The 15,976-nt window shown below is 46.7% G+C and overlaps 1 pseudogene; it reads right to left on the bottom strand.

Moving 5' to 3' along the window:
• Positions 1–7,989: 7,989 nt before the first annotated feature.
• Positions 7,990–8,110, bottom strand: LOC136650449 (5S ribosomal RNA; annotated as a pseudogene).
• Between the last annotated feature and the right edge of the window lie 7,866 nt (positions 8,111–15,976).

A 15,976-nucleotide genomic window follows, 5' to 3' on the forward strand; every position in this document is an offset into this window, starting at 1 on the left:
AGTAGGTCGAGTTGGCATCCTTCAGTCTCGGAAGACTATGGTGTCACGCTCTGAATGGTGGTTCTGGAACAGAGTGTCCTCTCCAGTGCACGAAGCCTGGGTAAAGTAGTTATGGAGGATAGGCTGTTACCCATGCAGCAAATCCCCCCTCTCCACGTCGCTGAAATGGTCCAATGGAAAGGCAGAGGCCAATACGGTTGGTTCCAGTGGCGTCGCAGGAGTTGCCAGAATGTGACTGTGTTCAGCCATGAACTGCCTCAGGGACTCCGGCTCCGGATTTGGCCTCGAGGTTGACTCCTGAAGCCTTTTCCTTAACTGGATGTAGCCACAAGGCAGTGGAGGTTTGGGATCAGAGTTTTCCTTCTCTCAGATGAGCTGCCTTCCCAGGCTGACGAGTCCCATCTACCCGGTGGCTGTTTAGTCGCCTCTTACGACAAGTACAGCCAAACTGAGGGCCTATTCTTATCCCCAGCCCCCAGGGGATGGTCAGCCTATTCTTATCCCCAGCCCCCATGAGTAGGTCAGCCCTGTGTAAAACAAAACAGCACATGAACCCTGCTGTCACTGGCAAGTGCAGGACATTTACTGAATTGAAACACACTGATGTAATGCACAGATGTATTTTCTCACAGAATTGCTACACATTCGGTCTGGGCTTGTTAAGAATCTTCTTCCCCAGTCCTGGATAGAGCTCAGGGCGGCAACACTTGTCCAGCTGAGCACGAATCCTCCTTCATAGAGATGAACAGTTTGGCTTGGTCCTGAATAAGGTCCTGTAAATGCTGGGCCACAAACCCTAAATTCTACAGCATCACTTTGTACAATATGTACTGCCTTGTTGTTGAATGTGGGATGTTTTTGCAAGGCCTGATGCAAGACAATTTGGGCAAGAACTTGTTCACAGGAGGTCTGGGGAGGACAAAATGTTATCATGACTCCCCAACTCTGAGTAGCAACTGTGAGTACAGACCAGAGGTGGCAGGAGCACCACCTGTCTGATCTGTCTGATCTGTGACAGATCAGGAGAGAGATCTTGGGGTGGTGGTGGACAGGTCAATGAAAGTGTCGACCCAATGTGCGGCGGCAGTGAAAAAGGTCAATTCTATGCTTAGGATCATTAGGAAGGGTATTGAGAACAAAACGGCTAGTATTATAATGCCGTTGTACAAATCTATGGTAAGGCCACACCTGGAGTATTGTGTCCAGTTCTGGTCGCCGCATCTCAAAAAAGACATAGTGGAAATGGAAAAGGTGCAAAAGAGAGCGACTAAGATGATTACGGGGCTGGGGCACCTTCCTTATGAGGAAAGACTACGGCGTTTGGGCCTCTTCAGCCTAGAAAAGAGACGCCTGAGGGGGGACATGATTGAGACATACAAAATTATGCAGGGGATGGACAGAGTGGATAGGGAAATGCTCTTTACACTCTCACATAACACCAGAACCAGGGGACATTCACTAAAATTGAGTGTTGGGAGAGTTAGAACGAACAAAAGAAAATATTTCTTTACTCAGCGTGTGGTTGGTCTGTGGAACTCTTTGCCACAGGATGTGGTGATGGCGACTGGCCTGGACGCCTTTAAAAGGGGATTGGACAAGTTTCTGGAGGAAAAATCCATTACGGGGTACAAGCCATGATGTGTATGCACAACCTCCTGATTTTAGAAATGGGTTATGTCAGAATGCCAGATGCAAGGGAGGGCACCAGGATGAGGTCTCTTGTTATCTGGTGTGCTCCCTGGGGCATTTGGTGGGCCGCTGTGAGATACAGGAAGCTGGACTAGATGGGCCTGTGGCCTGATCCAGTGGGGCTGTTCTTATGAGCAGTAGACACCAAGCCGGAGCCATAAGCACCCCCAAAACAGATACTTTCAGAGACCACTGTCCTTTTCAGCACAATCCTAAGTATGTCTACTCAGAAGTAAGTTCCATTATAGTCAATGAATATTACTTCCAGATACATATGGATAGAATTGCAGCCTTATTGCCTCTGCTCTCCAGGAAGGGTGGTGAAGGGGAAGTCAGTGAGGAAGAGTCTTGTTGGTGTCACTGGTTCCCTTGTAACTGTTCAGGACACTAGGACTGACCTGCCACTACTGCCTGGTCACATCTCGGCGGGGGGGGGGGGGACCTCTACAACAACCTGGTGCAGAAGTGGTCGACAGAGAAATGCTGTACCCAGGGAAAGTAGTGAATTTAAATTCCCAATGTCATGGGAGATGAAGCTGTTGCAGTTCCTTTGGGTCCTGCTTGTCTGCTGCATCCCACATCTCCTATAAAGGACAAGACTCCAGGTGTGCTCCACAGCAGATGGGGGAGTGGGAGGACAACTGGACCCAGGAAGTAGTGCACTATAGCACTAAAACTGCAGCTGCCTCATCTCTTGTTGCATTGAGGGATTTCAAGGAGCAACACGGACTCCTGGTTGCAAACTAGCCACCTTGAATTTACATCAGCTGCAGGTCTTATCCAGACTTCTGTTGTGGCTGAGCCAGAATTGGGTTCTGCAACACCCACATGAAATATTTGCACCAGTTTACATGAGTTCCTGCCTATAAACAGCAACCCTTCACCTGATACTGAAAGCCGTAATATCACTTGGGGCAAATCATCAAAATGCTGAGGAGGGGGACCATGCTCTCGGCCTTGCCAGGACATCTGCAATGAGGCGGGGAGAAGGGCATTCATCGTCCTCTTTTATAAGTCTTCCGAGAGAGTGAAAATGCAGCTTCATCAGTCATGCTCGGTTACCATATGTCTCAGCATCCTGCAGAGAATAAAGTCTCTTGAGCAAGATGTCTTACTGTTCCTAGCAGTGTTTGCCAACTGTCACTATATTTGCTGATTCAGTTCAAAGAAAACACACAGCTGTTTTCATCAGGAAAATCCCATTTTAAATGAGACGTATTTGGTAACAGAAGTCCCAGCTTTTTGCTGCAAGTTGCACAGCAAAGTCTTCTGTGAATGTTTCTTCTGTGCAGGAGAATGAATCTTACATGAAATTCATCACATATGACAAATACAGGATACACGTTCATCTATTTAGCCAGAACACATGTATTTGTGTAATAAATGACATCTGAGAATTTGGCTATAATATCCAGGCAAGCTCTGCCTGTGGATCAACTGGTGACATATACAGAATTTTAAAAATGTGTGAGTTCCCCCCACCCCAAAAGAGAAGAACGCTAGAAAGGCTGTCATAAAGCCGTACAAACCAGAAGGGGTTGCATAGGTCAATTGGGTCAATGTAGGTTGCCTGCTCGTGGTAAGAGATTTTGTACACATGCTCTTCCACTCCATTACTCCATTTCATTCCATTCCACTTCATGCTTTGAGGGGATGCACTGACTGATGTGTGGGGATTATTGGTGAAACAAGCTGCCTTTTCACAGTAAGCCTAGCCAGCTTTCATACTGGCACTGCAGTGAGGTCTCTCACCATCCAATTTCTTCATTTAGAACCAAGAATGAACAAGCGTTCCGATATTCCACCTGAGCTTTTGCACGCATTCCAAGAGAAGCTCCAGCCTTTGCAAAGCACCCAGTTGATCATTTTCAAAGGCTCGAATATGCCCACAAAAAGTTAAAAATTCACAAGCATCTTGCAAAAAGAATTTTGCAAGCAGCCCATTCACTTGCAAAGGTTCAAACCCTTGCAGGCACATTTGTATTCATCTTGAATCTAGTCATATTTTGAACCAGATGTATTTAGATACTTTAGGATCTGCAATCGTCAAGAGTAAAACTGATCTCTGTGTGTTTGTGTGTGTGTGTGTGTGTGTGTGTGTGTTTTAAACGTGTTCAGTGTGGCTTTCTAATGATACTGTTTTAGGAGGAGGAGGAGGTTTGGGAATACTGAAATAACCTACAAGCCAAACCAAGAAACTATTAAGCATTATTTTAGTGGATTGACCTACTTCAGAGTTCAGATTGCAGGTGCAAGATTTAATGTTTGAATGGTCCCCTCTTAGTTTTCTTTGCACTTAGAAAACTAGTATGTCAGGGAGACAGGATAATGGCATATTTTATCTGAAGTGGTAGGCTTGCAGGAAACCGTCTCATCGCTAGAGTCTGGAGTGAGAAACAATTCCTCAGTTATCTGAGTAGTGTGAAAGTTGCTTTCACATTGCCGCACTGTACATCACTCCATAGTAATTTCATTAAGACTCCAATTCTAAATACCCCCCCATGACACATGCACACTAAGGAGGCTCATGCTGTGTCCACTGATGGGAAGGCAGGTCTTCGGGTAATCCTCTGTTTCTCCTAGGGGTCTCTTCATTTCTGCACCAGCTATTTTGCTGACACAGATCCGAGGAGTGTAATGGTGACAGAAAGGAAGAGGGAGAGGAAAAGGATCTGGCTACACACAGGTGCTGTCAATCCCACCCCCTCCACTCCCAGTTTTGCCTCTTTTTCTGCCTCCCTGCCCTCTCAAAAACTCCATTGTCCCTCCCACTGCCCACCCCTTCCAATGCCTTACCTGGCACCGGTGGATGGTGACTTTAGGCGCAATCCTAACCCACTTTTCAGCATCAACCTAAGGGCAATGCAGCTCCAAGGTAAGGGAACAAACATTCCCTTAGTTTGAGGAGGCCTCCATGAGTGCCACCTAACTGCAGGATGCAACACATGCCCCATTGGCACAGCTATGCCAGTGCTGGAAAGTTGGTTAGGATTTGGGCCTTTGTTGCTAGTGAGTACATGCAGCTGCCAGTGACTATGCTGGCAATCTCAGTGCGCTCACCAGCAGTGTCAGTGAGCATGACAATGTTGCACATCATGCAACAGGATTCCGGCTTTTCTGCTGGGTCCTGCTGCCTCTGCTGGCAGAACATGCATTCCACCGGAAGCCCACTTTTAAAAGGATCGGGCTGTTAAGTCTGTGTGGCTAGTCCTACGCTCCATTTTAAGGCATTTATAAACATGGAGGTTTTGGCACCATACCAAGTTTCCCTCCCCCCACCACCTTTTTTAAAAAAAAACATCCAGCCTTTTGAAGAGTTCTGGAGAACTTGGAAGCTAAAACTTCATATCATTTCAGTTCATCCCAAGAAAAGTATTGCTGGACAATGATTTGTGGGAAGCAGTCACATGGGTCAACCCTCCCACAGAGGCTTCTGTGAACTGTAAAAGGGGACAGGGCTCCCCACCTACTACTTTTGGAATAATTGTTTTATGACAAACCAGACATTTCGCTGTCAGAAAACCTTCCCTGGTTCTTTGCTGTTTTCCTTCTGTTCTTAATAAATCCATTTTCCTATGTTACATTAATTTCTTTTAAAACCCTCCATAAATGCACAATAAACCCTGAGGTAATTTTCCTAAAACATTTTCATCTGAAAAAAATTTAAAAGGCCCTGTATGAACTTCAGTCAATTGGAAATGTGCTTTGAAACCAAAGACTGGAAAAGTTAAAGAAGTGAGAACTGATAAATACTTCCATATGATTTATTGAATATAATATTTTCCCTGTAAAATAAACTTCTGCTTTGCATGTTGGAGCGTCATTGCTTTTCTAGGGGCAGGCGTGTATTCAAAGAGAACACTGTCTCTACATGGACACTGTAAAGTTATAATGGACAGAGCAGAAGCTTTACAGAACTGAAATATCATGTACTGTTGGAATGCTAATCCAACAGTTAATCCAATGTCCCAGGGCCTGTTCTGATGTCACATGATACAACCACCTTGCTGAACCTGAACAGGTGAAGGTCTAGCCAGTGCCTAGATGGGAGAATTCCTAAGAACTCCCTACATTGCTGCCTTACATTCTGTGATGAACAAAAAGTGGCATATGGGTGTAACAACTAAGCAAATAAATTATGACTTGTCCAACCCACATGTGCTCATGGCAGGAGACCCGCAACTCTCCAACATTAAAGCACAAATGTCTAATCAAACACTTCACATAATGAGCATAATACTGAGAATTGAGATGATGTTGTATAGTGGTTAGGATGTTGGCCTAGAAGCAAGGAAGGCCCAGGTCCAAATTGCCATCCAGCCAAGGAGCTTGCGGGATGACCCCTGACCAGTCATTATTCCTCATCCTCTGACCTCACTAGATTGTTGTGAGGATAAAATGAGGGAAGAGAACCTTGCATTCCACCCTGAGCTTCTTGAAGGAAGAAACAGAAATACAATCAATAAATGTGCATTGCCCCTTTTGAGTGTTTATCCTCTTCCAAGCAGTACCAGTGAGGCAGAACAATGGAGAGCACTGAATGAGCTGTTTGTTCCAACAAAGGCAAGAGGAGGAAAGAATTCCTGCAGCCCAACCACCCCACCTAGGTTCCACATCTCTGCCTGGAGATCTTAAAAGGGCAGACTCAAGCCTGGAATCTTGCATGCTTCCTTCACTCCTCCTGGCCCATTGCTAGTGCAGGCTTAAGGGGAGCAAGAGGTTCCAGGTACTGGTGAGGAGAGTCCATGAAAGAGCTCTAGACTTGTGCATAGTCTCATGCTGGCTCTGGGGTCATGGGCCTCCATATCTTTGCCACTGAAGTTTCCTGGCTGAGGGGTGCAGACTCCAACTCCAGGCTGAGGCCTAGGTCAGTCTCAGCCCTACCCACAATCACATTCTGAGCTCAGATGAAGGGTCATGACATTTTAAAGCATTTCACATACACTACTATAATAGTGTAAACTAGATTTACATTACATTTACACCTTTCTGATGCAACTTGCTTACCTAAGAACATTTAGGGCGCAATCCTAACCCACTTTCCAGCACCGACATAAGGGTAACGCAACTTTGAGGTAAGGGAACAAACTTTGCCATACCTTGAGGAGGCCTTCGTGACTTCCCCCCAACTGCAGGATGCAGCACGTGCCCCACTAGCAAAGCTATGCCAGTGCTGGAAAGTTGGTTAGGATTGTGCCCTTAGTGAGTTTGGAGTAAGGAATCTGGTATAAGGTTTGAACTGGGGACTTTTTCCCTAGCGTCCAATACATATACTTCCCGTGTGTAGGCCTGCTTATAGAACATTTATTTCTGTCACTCTGACAGACATGCTTATGCAAGCATGAGAAGAACAATAGTGTCAACACACCAAACTGCTAAAGGATCTGGGGCTAAACTTTACCTTGAGCCCCCCAAGCTTACTGGCAACAACAGTGAACAGAGCTCCTGCTACCCTGCTGATAGCTATTTTTGTTGTTGTTGTTGTTGGCAACTTTCAGTCTCGAAAGACTATGGTATTGCGCTCTGAATGGTGGTTCTGGAACAGTGTCTAGTGTGGCTGAAAAGGCCAATTCAGGAGTGACAATCCCTTCCACACCGGGAGCAAGTGCAGTCTGTCCCTGGCCTGTCTCCCTGGCTATGGGCCTTCCTTCTTTGCCTCTCAGCCTCAGACTGTTGGCCAAGTGTCTCTTCAAACTGGGAAAGGCCATGCTGCACAGCCTGCCTCCAAGCGGGCCGCACAGAGGCCAGGGTTTCCCACTTGTTGAGGTCCACTCCTAAGGCCTTCAGATCCCTCTTGCAGATGTCCTTGTACCACAGCTGTGGTCTACCTGTAGGGCGCTTTCCTTGCACGAGTTCTCCATAGAGGAGATCCTTTGGGATCCGGCCATCATCCATTCTCACAACATGACCGAGCCAATGCAGGTGTCTCTGTTTCAGCAGTGCATACATGCTAGGGATTCCAGCTCGTTCCAGGACTGTGTTGTTTGGAACTTTGCCCTGCTGATAGCTAAATGAGAAGAAATAGGTAGCAGCTCACTTCTCTTGGGTATGGGTCCTGATCCAGAGCCTGACCTCGACAATTTCTGGTGATATCATTGTGTGTAGTGAATGTGAACGGTGTTAACCTGATGCATTATGTATGTTCCTATTTATGATGAAACAGAATGTAACCCGGGACGTGGTCTCGCCCAGTGGGTCCAGGGCCCACAAGTGGGATTGTGAGCCACTTTTTGGTGATTTGCAGAATGGACAGGGCATATTGGTTGGCAACCTTCAGTCTCAAAAGACTATGGTATAATAAGCCTACAGCACCCAGTATTCCCAGGCGGTCTCCCATCCAAGTACTAACCAGACCTGACCCTGCTTAGCTTCCAAGATCAGACGAGATTGGGCATGTGCAGGGTAATATTAGGCTATGTGCATAAAGCTGCTACTTGGGGGGTGGTAGCACCACTGGTGCCGCACCAAGTGACGCGCGGGGGGGGGTGACGCGCCCTGGGGGAGGATGCGCTAACTTCACGGCTTTCAGAGCTACCCCGTTGTGCCATTCACGGTTGGATGTGGAATGTCCAGTGGAGAGCAATGCAATAAACAGAATTGAAATCGCTCCTTTTGTTCAAAAGTTATGGCCAAAAAACCGGAAAGAAAAAATGCATGGAGCCCTATGGAAAGTGAAAGTGAGCCGTATTGCACAATTACTCGTGAGTAGGCATACTTGCCATAGTCTGTCGGAAAGGGCAGGCTGAGAGGAATCCAACGACATCACAATGGTCCCGATCCAATGAATGCACAACCCAAAAACACGAGAAGGAGGTCCCTGCCTCCCTCCCAGTTGCGTCTATTGAGCCTAAAACCACGTGGCCACGTTTACTCATGAGTAGGCGAACTTGCCTTAGTCCAGGCAAGGACTGAGAGGACTCCAAGGACGTCAGAATGGTCCTGATCCAATGAATGCAGCTCCCAAAAACACAAAAGGGAGAAGGAGGTCCCTCCCTCCCAGCCCTATGGAAAGCGAAGCAGCATCACAGTCATGTTTACTCATGAGTAGGCAGACGAGCCTTGCCTGGTGGTCAGGCCAGGCAAAGGGGAATGTGAGGACACCAGAAGGGTCCTGATCCGATGGAACTGAAGCTCAATATATGTTCCAGAAGGCAGCCTCCCCCCCCCCCACTATAAAGGACAAAAAAAGAGGCTTGAATGGTAAGGGGGAAATTTTCTATTTTGCACTTGCAAAGCCAGGTCGGTCTTCAGAAGTACTTTAAACTGGGCACTGGGGAGGACTGGAAATCTCACTGATTCTTTTTGGGGGGTTGTTATTGCAAGCAGACTACAGAGTAAGCCCCATTGACCACTATGGGACTTACTTCAGAGTAGACATGCATAGGATTGGGACCACAGGCTGCAATCCTACCCACACTTTCCTGAGAGTAAGCCCCATTGACCACAATAGGACTTACTTCAGAGTAGATTCACTTGGTGGAACAGAACTGGCTCCCCCTTATTTATTTTTTTCTTTTACTTTAATTTAATTATTTATAATTATTTATTTTAATTTGCTTGAAGATGTCACTTCTGGCCATGACATCACTTCCAATGGGTTCTGGACAGATTGTCATTCTAAAAAGTGGGTCCCAGTGCTAAAAGTTTGAGAACTGCTGCAATAAGTTGTTAGTAAGTTGACACAGAGGGGTGTGTGTATGTGCATGGGGGTGTGTGTGACTCTACAAGTTTTCAAAATCACTACAATCAGAGTTTGGAGGACAAATACCATCATATTATATATCAATCAATGCGTAATTTCATGCAGAATGCAATGAAACAAACCACATTGAAATATCTGTGTTCTAACAAAGGGTACTGCCCAAAAAACCAGTGGGGACGGGGCGATGGTATATCACCACGCCCACCACCTGTGGTGTTGCCCCGCCCACTGCATGGGGTGATGCACAGGCCTCCCGCACCGGGTGACGCGAATCCTAGTGACGCCACTGGGTAGCACTGCTACTCAATCATCATTATAGCCACACCCACTGGCATTTCTAAATCAGGCAGCAGCTTCTAGGACCTCTAAAAAGTTTGGGACCCATTGGTCTAGCCCAGGGGTGTCCAAACTTTTTGGCTGGAGGGCCACATCACCTCTCTGACACCGAGTTGGGGGCCGGGGGAAAAAAGAATTAATTTACATTGAAAATTTGAATAAATTTACATAAGTTTTCATAAATGAATATATTAATGTGAACTTATATGAATGAATGAAGGTCTTGCAATAGCTCAAGGCCTATAAAAGGCCTTGCACAAAGCAAGGCTGGCCTTTCCTTTGCTGCCGCTGCTGCATCACAGATGTGAAAGAGCAAGCAGTGGAGGGAGCCCTCATCCCACAGCTCACACGAGAGGTCAAACAGTTGCCCTCACACTGAGAGTAGTTGCATTGGGCCAGTGCTGGCTTCAACAAATCTCCGGAGGGCCAGAGGCTCATTGGAGACTGGGGGCTCCCTGAGGGCCGCATTGAGAGGCCGCGAGGGCCGCAAGTGGCCCCTGGGCCGGGGTTTGGGCACCCCTGGTCTAGCCAAAGTGATGTGCCTCTAACTAGCACCGTTGATTTCATCACAGAATAATATGTGTTTGATTCTCGCAATGAAACCAAAAAGGCTTCAAATTATGCCATTGTGACATCATGTTTAGAGATATCCTTGGATGTGTAATGGGGAAGCTTGCCTTTGCACCCCAGTCATCTCTCTCTCTCTCTGCATCTTTATCTTTTCCATGCTGAACTAAAAGTTATTTGGGTCAAAACATTGAATGTGTCATTTCTGCTTCTATTTTTTTCTGTTCATTTTTCTTTACTTAAACAGCATCAGTGTGTGGCAGGAGGGAACATAACAACAGCCCCGCTGGATCAGGCTGGACCACACCCCGCTGGATCAGGCTGGACCACACCCCACTGGATCAGGCCATAGGCCCATCTAGTCCAGCTTCCTGTATCTCACAGTGGCCCACAGTGGGGGGATGATGACAGCAGAAAGTCGCCAATGTAAGCTTACCTCCCAAGGCTCATAGCCACTTCAGGGCAGTCATTTTTGCTGGGACTGTGTTGCAAGGAGGAAAAATTCCTGACTCCTCAACACCTGCCACAGCCGGTGTCCTGATTAGACCCCCTAGTGGTTGTTGGAATAGTTAATATTGTCCTTAGAGATCTCACCCTGCTGTAACTGACTCACTAGTAACCAGCATTTTACACACAGATACACATTCCATTTCATTTTCATGGGTGAAGAAAAAAAAAAAGCCAGATGCACTGAGCAGTACCAAGAGATTCCCTTATAGCCAGCTGCTCATCTTACTCAACATCCAGACCAGCCATTCTTCCTTTAGCACTGTTGATAAACCCAATTAGCTCTTACTACGGTCACAGACAGGGTTGCCAACTCTTGAACCTGCAGCTGTGCCTTCAATAGTACTTTGATTTGCAAAAATTAGCAAGTGATAATGTTTATCTTCACACTTTGAATAGCATTCCCTGCTGATTTTGGCAAACCCAGTTGCTGTAAAAGAAGCATGAGCAGTTTTGGGTTGTTGTTTTTTTCTTTTCTAATCAGTTGGCAATCCTATTCACATATATCATGCTCTTGTAGCTAATGGCCAAGCAATTCACAAACATTCTTCTTGGCCTCTGCATGCTTTCCCTTGACTATCTGGATCACACTGTCTGAAACATGTGTAGGATTTTTCTGCCTCATTCACCAAGTATCTGATGATGTTATTTCATGTCAGTTCTACTCTCTTGGAATAAGCGCAGTCCAGCTTTACTGTGCTAATCAGATTCTTCAAGCTGGAAGAAGATAACCATGAGACACTGGGCCCTTTATTCCTCTAAACATCTTCCCAACATCCAGGGTGATCAACGGCCCTCTTCAGACATTATTAAACCAGATATACCATACCTCAGCATTTCTCAAACTATGGGATGAGACCCACTAGATGAGCTGCAAGCCAATTTCATGTGGGTCATGTAGCACCTAGCTCAGCCACCACTGAAAATACAGGGTACAGAGTTGCTGGACAAAGCAGGTTCCTGGCGGGAGTGAGACATGGTGCTTAGACCTGATTAGGTGGGAAGATGAGATGCTGGAAAGGGGGGAGGGCTATGTGGTTGGAGAAGGATCAAAGTCTGCATTCTGCTTTGAATATCCGAGCTGGAATGTCTGAAGCATTCCAAGCTATGCAAAATAGCAGCACAAGCATGCTGTGTAATGGGACCTTTGATTGATTGCGGGCTAGGTTTGAAGCCTAAATTGATAATGCCACTTCCAGCCATGACATCACTTTCAGCTTAATGACATCACTTCTGTTTGGTCCCAACAGATTGTCCTTCTAAAGATTTGGTCCTGGTGCTAAAACATTTGAGAACCACTGCTGTACCTGGTGTGCGGGGAGAGTGTTGTCCCCCACTCTGTTGCCACTCTCCCTTGTTTCAGTGCTTGCCTGCAGAGGCCAGCTTTCAGCCAGGGACAGTGCTGAATCCTTTGGAATGCTGGGCAGCAAGTGCTACAAATCACAGGGATTAACTCTCCCTACATTCAGCGACAGCCTTGGCAGACAAGTGCTGGATGTCCATAGAGCAGGAGGCATTTAGTCAACACACTTCTAAAGAAGAGGGTTCAGTCTTGTTGCTATGGAGAAGCAACCCCTCCCTCACAGTTTGGGTGCCATGCTTATTGTGGCTGCCTGCAGGTCAGAGGCACCAATCAGCACAGCTGATTTCCCCCCTGGAGCATACACATTGTTTCTCCATCCCCACCTCCCCAATTCATTTCATAAAGTTGTGCTATTCATTACAAACAATTGATCAGAGCTATTGTTCTTTAAAGCCTAACAATTAATTTTTGTTGTTGTTAGTGTCTAGAGAGGCTCAAGGGCCACTGGGGCATTTAATGCTCTAAAACTGATAATAACTTTTGAAAACTTTATTGACAAGTTCTATTGTTGACAAGTTCTATTGTTTGGAAGTGGGCAGAAAGCACTGTTTTAGTGCAGCGTTCCTCAATGTTTGTCCCTGGCTGTACTGCTTTGCGTGGTCCACTGCTTTCCCTGAAGAGACAAAGCAAGCAAGGCACAGACTTGGTGTATTTATTTGAAGCAAGCCACAGTGCGTATCTGGTATCATCTGTCACCAGTGGGTAAAACAGTACCCTGTGTTATCTTTACAAAATTGAAATATGCATTGTTATAGTTGCAATTAGAGCAGTTTGTATAAAATCTTAATTGCAAGAGAAATTATTTGCAGCCATGTTTACATTATTCTGAGGAATGAGGAAAAATCAGATCATGCCCTGATCAAATCTCCTGATGAGATTTTGATGTGTGTGTTTTGTTTTTGTTTTTTGTTTTTTTTGCTTCAGTGGCCTGGTCCTGCAAACAACATGGAATGCCGTTTGTACACAGAGCTGCCCAGACTTTGCCTTCAGAAGGCGCATGCAGTTGTGCATCAAGTCCTCCTGGCCACACAACAGTTAATGCAAAGAATAACACTGCAATCCCTGCTCTCCTCAAAGGGATATTTATTTAGTTTGAAAGAACTTCTCCTTCATGCAAAGAAAATGAAGGTTGGAGCCAGAAGAGAAACATCTGCCTTCTACAAAGTTATGAGAAAGTAGGTTTCACATTCCAAACCCTTCCTCTTCCATTTTGGCTCCAACTCAACTACTTTGTTAAAAAAAAAAAAAAAAGGTAACATACACACATCTGGAGAAGTGGACAACCTACATGTAAAAAAACAAAACCAAACCCTGTTCGCTTTATAAAACAAAAACAAAAAAATTAAAGCCATGAAATTGGGAGGAAGAGAACTAACATGTTCATTGCTTACTGGATACAATTTCCAATCCTTTCATAAAATGGTTCTCTGGATCAACTTCGGCTATGGAGAAACTTGGACCTGGAATTCCCTTTCATGAGTGAGTGTGTGGGTCTTTTCCTGCTGGAGAAAGAGAGAGAGGGTGTCCGTTGGGTTCAAAAGACCTGACTGAAGGCCCCACTCAAGTAGTTGCACTATGTACACATACTTCTCTACAGCAAGACATGCTGAGTGTGCATGTGAGGTGCCCCCTAACCATGACTGTCTTTAACTGCACTGGGCCCTTAATCATTGAAATTCAATGCATATGGAAAAGAAAAATCCTAAGCAGAAACATTATTCCATAAAGCACTGTATGTATCGGGGTTCCCCTCTTCCCACAGGTCCCCAGCTCAACCAGGGAGAAGACTTCTGGGCCAGAGGATCAGGGAGGAAGCCTGTGGAACATGGGGCCACCTCCCCATATGCTGCCTGGGCACTCCTGTGGGCGGCAAAGTGCCGTGGAGGAACACTGCGTGTTGAACCCCCTGCTTCCCCCTCTGCCTTGGAGGAGGGAGGAGGGAGACAAAATGCAGGCCGTTCGGCTGCTGGGCAGCCACCCCTTCCCCATCTCCGGGGAGAAGGGGAGCACTCCCCCGCCCAGCCAGCCGGAGCCTACCTTGGCAGACAGGGCACCTGGCTATGAAGTTGGGAGCCCACAGCTGGACCTCCTGATGTCGTCTGCAGAGCTGCAGGACCCAGGTGGGCAGCCCACCCCCCAAAGGCAGAGACCAGAGCAGAGGCAACAGCCTCCCCAGCCATCTCAGGAACAACCCTGGCAGCTCCAGGTGAGAGGAGGTGGGAGGGAAACAGAGAGAGGAAGAGGAGGAGTGGTGGTAGTCCCAGGGGAGGGCAGGCCCAGAGACACACCCTTTTCGTACCATCCTTGTGAGGGAAGGGGAGGGGCCAAAGGGGAGGGGCCTGGCCTACATAAACCTGGAGGCCAGAGATGACAAGGCAGTGCGGAGTTGGGAGAGCAGGCAGAAGGATCTGCTGACAGCAGCCCCTGCGCCTGACTCTGGCAAATGCTGCCAACCCAAAGAGGGGGAGCTGGGTGACACAACCCCCCTTTCTTTGGGTGAACTAGTCTGAGGCTGCCACAAGGGGGTCCCCCTCCCCTCCCCCCCCCCGCAGGGAGGCCTCACAGTATGCCAAAGGGATTTTTTAAATCTGTGAAAGCCTTTTCTTTCATACAGTGGCAGCACATTTGTATAGCGCTTTCTGAGTGTGCAAAGTGCTTCACATGAATTATCTTGATGTTGTCTTACAACCATCCTACATGGTCAGTTAGTACCATTATCCCCATTTTGCAGCTCTGGCTGAGAGAGAGCAGCTTGCCTTAGGCCACCTAGTCAGTTCATCACAGAAGCAAGAGTCAGAGTAGAAAAGTCCTGATTTACGGTTCCATGTCTCATAGCTACTGCACAACCCCAGAGTGTGATAAGTTTGAGGCGGTTCCCTCCCCATGTTCAGCAATTGTAGCTACAGACAAATTCTGAAGACATGGCAAGATGGATATGGGGGAGTGCATCATTGGAGGGGATGGGGCTAATGCAGCACAATCCCAAAGACTCTCCTCACACTCCTAGGCTTACCAGTGCTCACTGCACCAGCATGGGGAACTTACATAGGATCAGACTGCCCATTATGGGACCTTTTTGCACCTCATAATAGGAGTGATCCTCAGGAAAACTCAGATGTGCTCTGAGAATTGTATGTGCTAGCCCAGTGTTTCTCAACCAGTGGTGCAGGTACCACCAGTGGCACTTGAGGTGGTGTCTGGTGGTACTCACTGGACCCTGCCACCCAGCAGCAAGACCAGGAATGTGACACAACAAACAGTGGTAAGAGGCTTGGCTCAGTGGGCAGAGCTCCAAAGCATGCTTTTTCACACTCAAAAAAGCCCTCTGTCCACCCTGAGCTTCTTACTGGTGTTTGTTGCGTCACATCTGGCCTCCCAACCCAGAAGCAACTGGCGATGATGTCATTGTCAGTTACTTCTGGTGGTCCTTCGAATAGGCAAACCACGTGAAGTGGTACGGCAGAGGACAAACTTGAGAAACACTGTGTTAGCCCAATTATATATATAGCTGATCTGTCTTTCAGTACCAAAAACATTATAGCGAATCAAAATGTTAGGCATTTACTAGTTTTATTTCACAGATCTTGCTACGTTTCCTCTAAGCTCTTTAATATCTCAATTTCATTCAACCTCAAATTCACCTCAGTATTTTAGACTACAGTTCACTCCACTTATCATTTCTGGCTGAATCTTTGCACCTAGTTATTCTCTTCAAAATGACAGAAAGCCTTCCTGCATTCATAAACTTCATACCATCTGTTTTCGTTTTTTAAAAGCCTTCTGATTACAATAATCTGGTGATGCCGCTATCC

Source organism: Tiliqua scincoides, chromosome 4, assembly GCF_035046505.1.
Source record: "Tiliqua scincoides isolate rTilSci1 chromosome 4, rTilSci1.hap2, whole genome shotgun sequence".
NCBI lineage: Eukaryota > Metazoa > Chordata > Lepidosauria > Squamata > Scincidae > Tiliqua > Tiliqua scincoides.